Source organism: Rhynchophorus ferrugineus, unplaced genomic scaffold, assembly GCF_030347505.1.
Source record: "Rhynchophorus ferrugineus isolate W39M unplaced genomic scaffold, kcgeb_rfMv2 rfM3, whole genome shotgun sequence".
Taxonomy (NCBI): Eukaryota; Metazoa; Arthropoda; class Insecta; order Coleoptera; family Curculionidae; genus Rhynchophorus; species Rhynchophorus ferrugineus.
The window spans coordinates 74,603,932-74,613,872 of NW_027472582.1; the positions used below are offsets into that span (position 1 = coordinate 74,603,932).

Genomic DNA, 9,941 nt, shown 5'->3' on the forward strand with positions numbered 1-9,941 from the left:
TTAAAGATTTAAGCGCACATAGGGATATAGGGACAGAAAAGGCGACTTTGTTTTATACTATGTAGTGATGATTTTGAAGTTAATGATTTTGTTCAAATTTTATCATATACTCAGCGTAACGGATGGGTATCAGTTAGTAATTAATAAATTTGTTGACGACAAAACGCCTGGCGTGATTAATAACAACAAAAAGAGCACAGAACTCATGTGCGTGTAAATTGTTTTTTAAACTTGAATCGTGATAAAATACAGGCCGTTTATTTCAATCGTAATGGCGAACAAAGAATTATTATTTGAGAAAGTACCATTAACTATCAGTAAGAGTTTAACCTAAATATCGCATGAATCATTAACGAGAAACGGCTTGTGTTTTATCCACGATTTACGCGATAAATTTCATCCTACACAGACCCGGTACAAGATCTCTCACTTCTTCGTTATTATTGTTGATAATGTGAAACTACAAAATCAAAACGATAAAGTAAAATTAACGCCGAACAGCGATGGACAGATGGTGAAGTGAATTTTGAGGTCCTAATAGAACTGAATGAACGCGTCGATGTGATAATGGGCGACGTTTGTTGGCCTAGGCGTTGTTTAAATGCTAATGGAGAACAATTATGTGTACAATTTTACTTTCTGACAATAGAAAGTGCAGAAGACGAATGTTTGTGATCTTTTGTGGATTGGTATTAGTTCAAAAATAAATATTTGAAAGGCACTTGTAACTGTATAATGGTCGTAGAAAAGTAAACAGTACATTTATTCTTGTATTTTGCCATCGTAAAATATATGAGTCGGTCAGATAACTAAGTAATTACTTAATATAATTAAACATATTTCCATTCAGGTGATTCTCTGGCTTTACACATAGATGGCGCTACTAGAATTAAATTCATATGTTTTCTAGTTAGCCCTAACCCTCAAAACATGCGTGTATAAATTTGACAGCTGTCGGATTATTAGTTTGCGAATTATAGCATTTTGAGTGAAGCAACTTTTGTTATTGTAAAAAAATGGATAAAAAGGAATTTAGCCCTGTTGATAAAATATTGCTTTTTGAAGGGAAAAAATACAGTTGAAGCAAAAAATTGGCTTGATGCCGAGTTTCCGGGCATTGCCCCAGGAAAATCAACCATGAAGAATTGGTATGCTAAGTTTAGACGTCGTGAAATGAGCACTGAAGACGGTGAACGCAGTGGACGCCCAAAAAAAGTTGATATCGACGGAAACATTTTAAAAAATCCACAAAATAATTTTGAATGACCGTAAATTGAAACTGAATGAAATAGCAGACACTCTAAAGATATCAACTGAACGTGTATATCATATCATTCACGAATATTTGGGTATGAGAAAGCTCTGTGCAAAGTGGGTGTCGCGCGAGTTCACTTTTGACCAAAAACCACGACGAGTTGATGATTCGGAGCTGTGTTTGAAGATGATCAAGCGTAATAAATCCGAGTTTTTGCGTCGATATTGACAATGGATGAAACATGGCTCCATCATTTCACTCCGAAGTCCAATCGACAGTCATCCGAGTGGACTACACACGATATACCCGCTCCAAAGTGTGGGAAAACCCAAGAGTCGACAAGGTTATAGCGTCTGTATTTTGGGATGCTCACGGAATAATTTTCATTGACTACCATGAAAAAGTAAGAACCGTCAACAGCGACTATTACATAGCGTTATTGTACTGTTTGAAGGACGAAATCGTCGAAAAAACCCATTTGAAGGAAAAGAATGTGCTGCTTCACCAAGACAATTCACCGTGTCACAAGTCAATGAAAACAAAAATCCATAAATTGGGCTTCGAATTGCTTCCTCATCCACCGTATTCTCCAGATCTGGCCACCAGCGACTATTTCCTATTCTCAGATCTCAAAAGAATGCTCGCTGGGAAGAAATTCTCGTCGAATGAAGAGGTAATCGCCGAAACTGAGGCGTATTTTGAAGCAAATTATACTACAAAAATGGTATCGAAAAGTTGAAGTATCGCTATAATCAGTGTATAACCCCTGAAGGGAATTATATTGAATCAAAAAAAAATTTGCCAAAAAAATGTGTTTTACTATGGTAGTCCAGGGCCTCTTCAATTGACCTGTTAGTTTGGTATGATGGACAATATAATATCAACACATGACCTACACACTATATTTATTTATTGAGGTGTTGAGCTATCATTTGCTTTTAAAACAATTATATTTCTTCTCCGAATAGATTCTTAGTGACTGAATAGTTATCATCGAAAATCTACTCTTCACTTTCTGCTCTAAAATTCCTCATAACCGTTCAACTAAGTTGAATTCTGACGACTGCGATGGCAAGGGAAGACGATATTCTGATGTTCTTCAAACCAAGACTGAGATTTTTTGCTTCTGTGTACTTTGTAATCACGGACGCCAAATCTACAATCTTTTTAACGCTACAACTGCTATTTACGCACCTTGCAGTATTTGTTTTGTTGAATAAATCTAAAGAAAATATATTAAAGCATATTTGACACATACTGACTATTTCTTTAACATTCCTCTACATAATTTTTTTAAAGAGAAACGTTCAATTAATACGAATTTGTATTATCAGTACTAGATTTCCTTGAACATCAATACGAGTGTAGGCTAATATAGCAGTAGATTCCATCTACAGACGTTACAAATTCTAACAAGCAAGACGTTTTTAAAACAAAAGACTCAAGTCACAGGGTTCTTGACGCTGATCTTGTCTATTACAGAACCCATAATTATTAGTAGAAACATTTTTATAAATAATGAATATGCAGAATTGTAACAAGAGCTTGCTAATTAATAAGAAAATACCTAAACTATTATTTTTTAGTCTCCAATAAAGAAGAAACGATCGTTCTTCTTAATTGATTAAACTATATACACTGAAATATGTAAAATTAAATCATTGGCGTATTAAAATTAAAGTGTATTGCAAAAAATTGCGATTGTCATATTCACAAGCAGACTAAAAGCCGAAACCACTAAAAATCCACCACACCCAACATTTGCAAAATATATGAAAATGCCAGAGACATTCGTAGCCATGTAGGTCAATCGTTATTCGAAGATAAAAATGTCCTAGCGAAATAAAGTGGCCAAGAGAAAAGGAATGTAAGAAGATGCTGCAACATAAAATCGATTTCAACGCACAGATATAGAAAAAAAGGCTTTTTTTAGTCATTCTATATATCCTAGTTAATAAATTTACAGCGATTCCCACGTAAATTCGATGCAACCTTGCCAATACTGACCAGACAATATTAAAATGTATATGCAATTAAATACACCGTGTCTTAAAATAACATTTATATTTAGATATAGTATTGATTATTTTTTCTTTTATTACATCTTACATTACGTACGCCTAATACAATCTTATTTCCCAAATTAAAATTAAATTAGACTACTTAAACAAACTTTAAGAGTAATACTTAACAGGTTAATTGAAATGTCCCCGACCTACCGTAGTAAAACATATTTTTTTGGCAAAATTAGTTTTTCTTTATTCAATACAATTCCCTTCAAGGATGATACACTGATTATAGCGACCCTCCAACTTCTCGATACCATTTTTGTAGTACTATTTGTCCTTTGCCTCAAAATAGGCCTCGGTTTCGGTCATCACCTTTTCACTCGACGAAAATTTCTTCCCAACGAGCATTCTTATGAGATCTGAGAACAGGGAATAGTCGCTGGGGGACAGATCTGGAGAATACGGTGGATGAGGAAGCAATTCGAAGCCCAATTCATGGATTTTTGCCATCGGTTTCACTGACTTGTGACGCGGTGCGTTGTATTGGTGAAGCAGCACTTTCTTTTTCTTCAAATGCGGTCGTTTTTCGGCGATTTCGTCCATCAAACGGTCCAATAACGTTACGTAATAATCGCTGTTGATGGTCCTTCCTTTTTCAAGGTAGTTAATGAAAATTATTCCATGCGCATTCCAAAATACAGTACGTCATAACCTTGCCAGCCGACTATTGCGTTTTCCCACGCGTTGGAGCGAGTTCATCGTGTAGAGTCCACTCGGATGTCTGTCGATTGAACTTCGGAGTGAAATAATGGAGCCATGTTTTATGCATTGTCACATGTTGACGCAAAACTCGGGTTTATTACGCTTGATCATCTTCAAACACTGCTCCGAATCATCAACTCGTCGTTGTTTTTGGCTAAAGTGAACGCGGCACCCATTTTGCATAGAGCTTTCTCATATCCAATTTCTCCATAGCCAAATATTCGTGAACGATATGATGTACACGTTCAATTGGTATCTTTAGAGTGTCTGTTATTTTATTCAATTTCAATTTACGGTCATTCAAAATCATTTTGTGGATTTTTTTAATGTTTTCATCGATAACAATCTCTTTTGGGCGTCCACTGCGTTTACCGTCTTCGGTGCTCATTTTACCATGTCTAAACTTAGCATACCAATCAATTCAAAAAGCAATATTTTATCAACACGCGAAATTCCTTTTTATCCATTTTTGTCACAATAACAAAAGTTCCTTCAAATTTACATATATAAAAAAACATATAGATTTAATTCTAGTAGCGCCATCTATGGGTCATGCCGGGGACTTTTCAATTGACCTGTTATAGACTATGCGAGTTATTGTGCTTTGGTTAGCTTAAATCCTATGATTTCCTGCAAGTTGTCCAGCAGCTGTACTGTTTCCACAATGCTAGTGTTATCTTTAGTAACCTTATTTCATTTTAAAAGTAAATCTTGAACGACTTCGCAGATCTATTTGATTTCGAGGTAGTCGTGCAGTTCTTCAGAAAATGCACCCCATAAGTCCAGGCTTTATTAATAGCTGATAAATCGAACTCCTTGACTATAGGTCAACATGGGAGAATTTTCCGACTAACCAGTACATTTGTTTAATTTTGAGTTTGATTTCTTCAACTATTTGTGTAACGTGATGTTTGAAATTTAAATTACAAATAGATAAATATAAAAATAAAACTACAAAATAAATAAAAAATGCCCATAATGTCTAAATATTCTTAATTGAAGAAGAACCTTTATTCTGAACTATGTTCATTCTCCCTTTTATTAAAGAAGCAACTTTTGATTCAAAAATGTAGTTTAACACTTAAAGAACTTGAACTCCCAGAAAAATATGGATGTATTCAATGTACACTATGATTATAGCCGCGAAAAATATTATGAATGACGTGTTTCCCTGCAAATATCATACAAACTATTATTCGAGAGTCGAGAATTGGTTAACAGTGTATTTATGAGATGGATAATAGTTTCGGTGACAAATTTTGTAAGGTAATAAAACATCGATAAGGAATTAATGCCCAGCGATATTGGCCTTACCTGCTGAGCCCATGTCATAAATTTCACATTTATTAATAGCCATAAATCAATAGTTTTACACGATCAAGGGTTATGGTCATTGTGCTAGGTTTACCACAATAAAACTTTTAAAAAAACGAAACTGGAAATAAAATACTACTGGTAAATAAATCGTTTAAAAATTGTATTACTCATTTCATGATCATTTTCAGGTTATTTTATACAAAGTGTCCCTCTGTTTATTTTTTTTAAGTTTACGAACTTGAAGGATGTGGGAGATACATCCTGGATGGATGGAATTTAGTTGTAATAAACAACATTTGGGAAGCACTAAGCATTTTCTCATTGGAAAATAAGTTAAAAAGCTTGAATAGACCGACATAACGCTGGAAAGACAAAAAGCCTTGCAGCCAGGTCAGCAAGAACAGTGATTGGTCTTCGTTGCGATCCTAACCTGTCAATTTGAAACCGCGCAAGTGCTTTGAATGTCTATCATTATGCTGGAAACAGTCCATGGCCCCTGGATTTGGAAATGCTGCAAGTTTCACCTTTTTAACAGAATACTAGGTACGTTTTGATTTAAACTTTATCAAATAATACAATTTAATTGTAATCGTAGCCATATATACTATTGTACCCAGCTGAAATATATATTATTTACAACATCCGTCCATTATATCACATCTGAATTCATTTTAATTTGATTTCATTGAAATGGATCTTATAAAGACTTCATCAATACAATCGTCGAATGTTTGTGAATAACCGAGACACCTGGTGAATAATATTAAAAATAAAATATACTTCAGCTGCGGATGACCAGTCAAAAAACCTTCTCTGGTTGTATTTTTTTTAATGACAATTTCGACTTATTTGTCTGAATACTAATGGTTTAAGTTTAAAAAATGTTTGTTTTAAATGCAACATTTATCTATAACTCACAAATTATTTAGCCAGAGAGAAGGGGATTTTATTAAATCAAGACGGAAGTATTTGATTAAGAAATTAGTGCGTTTGAAAGTAATGTGATTTTATTTAATGCCAAACATAATTCGACGTAGATTAGCTAGACTAAGCATAATAAAGAATTTCATTGTTTCACTTTGGGCACAGACAGATCCATTGGAAATAGAAAATGAAGGCAGTATACAAGAAGAAGAAATCAACAAAGCATTAACACTCACAAATTTAAAGAAAAATATCGAACGCATAGATTAAACTAATTAGAGTTAACTCTACTAATTACAGGAAAATACAAAAAAAAAGCAATGGAAGAATATCTACAGAATAATACAAATATTTCTTAGAAGAGGAAAGCCAAAAACGATGATCCCAAATCAAAAATTGATTCTTAATAGATTCAATCATTTAGTAGAGTTTCTTCAACAATCAAGAATGCAAATGTCATTAAAAAAGAAAACCCACATTCTAAATGTTTCTCGCATATGCTTTTAATATTTACGATTTCCTTTAAAACGAAAAATTTTCGTTTATATGTACACAAAAACTACACTAATAGTGAATCTAGAAAATAAAGAAAATATACTTTTAACATTCAAACTCAAACCCATAACTATTTAAGAAATGTTTTTACAATTTATAAAAATTCATTCGATCAATTAAAGTTATTTAATTATTCCGTTATATCAACCAAATTCTCCGAATAATAGATCTTCGATTTATATATTAAATATTAAAGCTCACCTTCAGGTACTCTATTGCAATACTTTATTATGTTTATTGACACCTTGAAATCAATTATATAACAAAACACCATCCACAGGTCACTAGACCTAATCCAGACATTATGGACATTGTTACCCCAATATATACGAACATTTATATTAACCTGTTTAGAAAACTGCCCAAGTGACATAACGGTTTTTTCCCTTCGACGACAATTAATTTAACTGACATTTCTCTGAAATTTTAAAATTCGTCATCAGCACTTTCACTTTAATGTCAGTCAGATAAAAGTAGACGCTCAGAAAAACAAACAAAATGTAATCCAACTGTTTTTTATTTACTCTGAGCCTGCTTTGTTATTTTTATATTATTAAATGTCAATCTAGTTGGATATGGATAATATACATGAATACAATTAAAAATATATTTACGTGGTAGTAAATTAAATCCATTAGTCATAGCTAATGGGAAAACAAATATCGGATCGACGGGGAAATAATTTATTTAATTTTTCTGTTTTAAGTAATTAAAGGTGTAAATAAGTAGATTATATTTTTATTCTAAATACACGTCCAGTAATTAAAAACAACTGTCTAAATTACCGAATTTTCACCGTATTAAGTAATATTTTTCTAGTCTGATGGAAAAATTTAAATTAAACTACGTAACGAGTTCGGTAATTAAAATTATGTTAATATTTGTCAACGCGAATCGCATTTACCATCACACGATCCGTATAAATCGATTAAGACTCGGTACGATACGATTAAAACGCAGACCGCCTTATTAAAAAGCAGTCCGGCTCGTTTTCAACTACAAAAATGAACAAATACTGCCCTGATAGCACTTTTCCAAAAGCGTAAACAGACCGTCACTATCCGTGAATTTCCGTATAAAACCGCCTTTTCCACTGCAAATTTCACTTACCTGACAACAAGTGATGTTCAGTTAATCCAATTGTACGAAATATGACATTTTTACAAGTCAAAATAACGGAGATTTTTCAAAAAACTCAACACAGATGCACAACTCTCACTAAACCATGCAATACCCAACCGACTGCCATTTTAATTAGGCCTTTTTGACGTTTTCTCGACCGTTGTCGCGCCTTCTAGCGTTAAACGAATCTCACATAATACTGTCCTTTGACATTATGAAACCAGCAATACACCTAGACACACAATGGCTCCTGTATTTCAAATACAAGGCGAATGCGCTTGTTATTCTCTTATACATTTTTTATGAAATATAAAGATAATTTCCTTTCATCATTAAATTATATGCAATAATAACAAAAAAAGGTAATCTTTATCGTCAATATTTATTAATCCAGAAGCATATTCCATATTTTAAAAAATAACTTATTATTACATTAAAATGTCAAATTATTTGAATTCATTCAATTACTTTTCCAACATCAATGAAGAACAATCATTGATTAATATAACATTAAGATAATTATTATTGTAACAAAGGTTTTTTTGTAAAATAATAATAATAAAGTCATAATCTATATATTATATATTATTGTATGATTATAACATTTATATTTTATTGACAATATTAAATATTGTGTGATTTACTGACGTCTAAAAAATAATCTCGCATAGCTAGCTCGATTATTCAACTTGCTACTGTGGTAGTTTCCATACCGTTATCACTAGCTGTAGTGGCTGTTGTTACTACGGAAACAATGGTTGTTGTACCTAAAACAAGCGATTAATGGTGCAATGTATGACCTAACGGAAAAACTAATCCACGTTTTTTTTTAATTGTATCTTGTTGAAGTAGATTTCTAGCCATAATTGATTTCTTTGGAGGGTTTTATAGCGTTCGCCATGTAGTCCAGTTATATCTCCACGTGATTATGAATTTTAATTTTAAGGTATATGGCAATGGCAATTAATAATAAATAATAGTAAATTAAAGATTAATTTGAAAAGTATTTCTTTCTAATGATGAATTACTTCCTCAGGCACTGAATAATTAGTCTTATAAAATCGTAAAATCTTACTGGGTTTTGGCATATTCACCGGTGGCTTTTGTGGAAACCACGGAGACCAATACATCCACACACAGGGAGGATTTTGTGGATCTGCTTGCTTGTAAATTATTGTACTTCCCTAAAATAAACAATAAATTATTTAAGTCCTTAAAAGTCTACTAAGTACAGATTGTAGGCATGATACTTAATTATGGAGGATTTTGTATTCATAATGTTATTGAAAAATGTTTAGTTTTTTAATTTTTATAACTCAAGAAATGCCTTATGATAATACAACGATAATTACACGTATTGCGTCTTTATTCAATATAGATTTTAATTTGATTAAAAAGATAACTGAGGGGATATGATGAGAGAGGAAAATCGTATCTATTAAAAAAATTATATTGCACTATTTTACAAGCTAAATTGTATAAATAAGCTTTTTTTGGTTTATTATTGTATTGCGATTTATTTATAACATATATATTTTAAGTTAATTAAGGTATATTCTCGAAATATAAAGACAATATGCAAGAACTGCCACCGTGGCAAAATAATGTCTGGCAATATTATAGATGAGTAGAAACAACATGTCCAAATGATAAAGCTTTATTGCCAAAATGACTATTTTGATATTTTTGAATCAATGAATGCCAACCCAGCCCTGGAAATTAAGTTTATACCATCCAATGTGACTGTTTAAATAATATCCATGATGATTTTTGTTAGTGTTGGACAGTGATATTAAGATATGTTTTTGGGGTGGGAGAGACTTTTTAATGTGACGATATTACAAGAAACAGTGTTTTTACTTACAACTAATATTAACACAGAGCATATAAGCTGCAGCTTATAACAGATATTCGACATTTTCAACAGTTAATCAGGACTCTTACCAACAGACTGCCCGGTGAATTAGCTAACGTTGCATCGTTACCCATAATATCAT

General features: G+C 32.5%; 1 protein-coding gene and 1 long non-coding RNA gene across 6 annotated transcripts in view; both read right to left on the reverse strand.

The window, feature by feature from the left end:
• The window catches only part of CdGAPr (GTPase-activating protein CdGAPr), a 112,476-nt gene extending 104,316 nt beyond the window's left edge, over positions 1–8,160 (reverse strand). For 2 of the 5 annotated variants that reach the window (XM_076397680.1, XM_076397671.1), the window contains exon 1: positions 7,933–8,088. The gene's annotated coding sequence lies outside the window, so the exon portion shown is untranslated. Of the gene's footprint in view, positions 1–6,123; positions 6,184–7,932 lie in introns of those variants that run through there. The other 3 variants (XM_076397682.1, XM_076397672.1, XM_076397668.1) reach the window with 3 other exon arrangements.
• Positions 8,161–8,503: 343 nt separating this feature from the next.
• LOC143193328 (uncharacterized) lies at positions 8,504–9,941 on the reverse strand. Its single transcript, XR_013004984.1, has 3 exons — positions 9,809–9,941; positions 9,020–9,128; positions 8,504–8,711 (listed from the first exon to the last, which is right to left on the reverse strand). It is a non-coding gene; the product is annotated as an uncharacterized LOC143193328 (long non-coding RNA).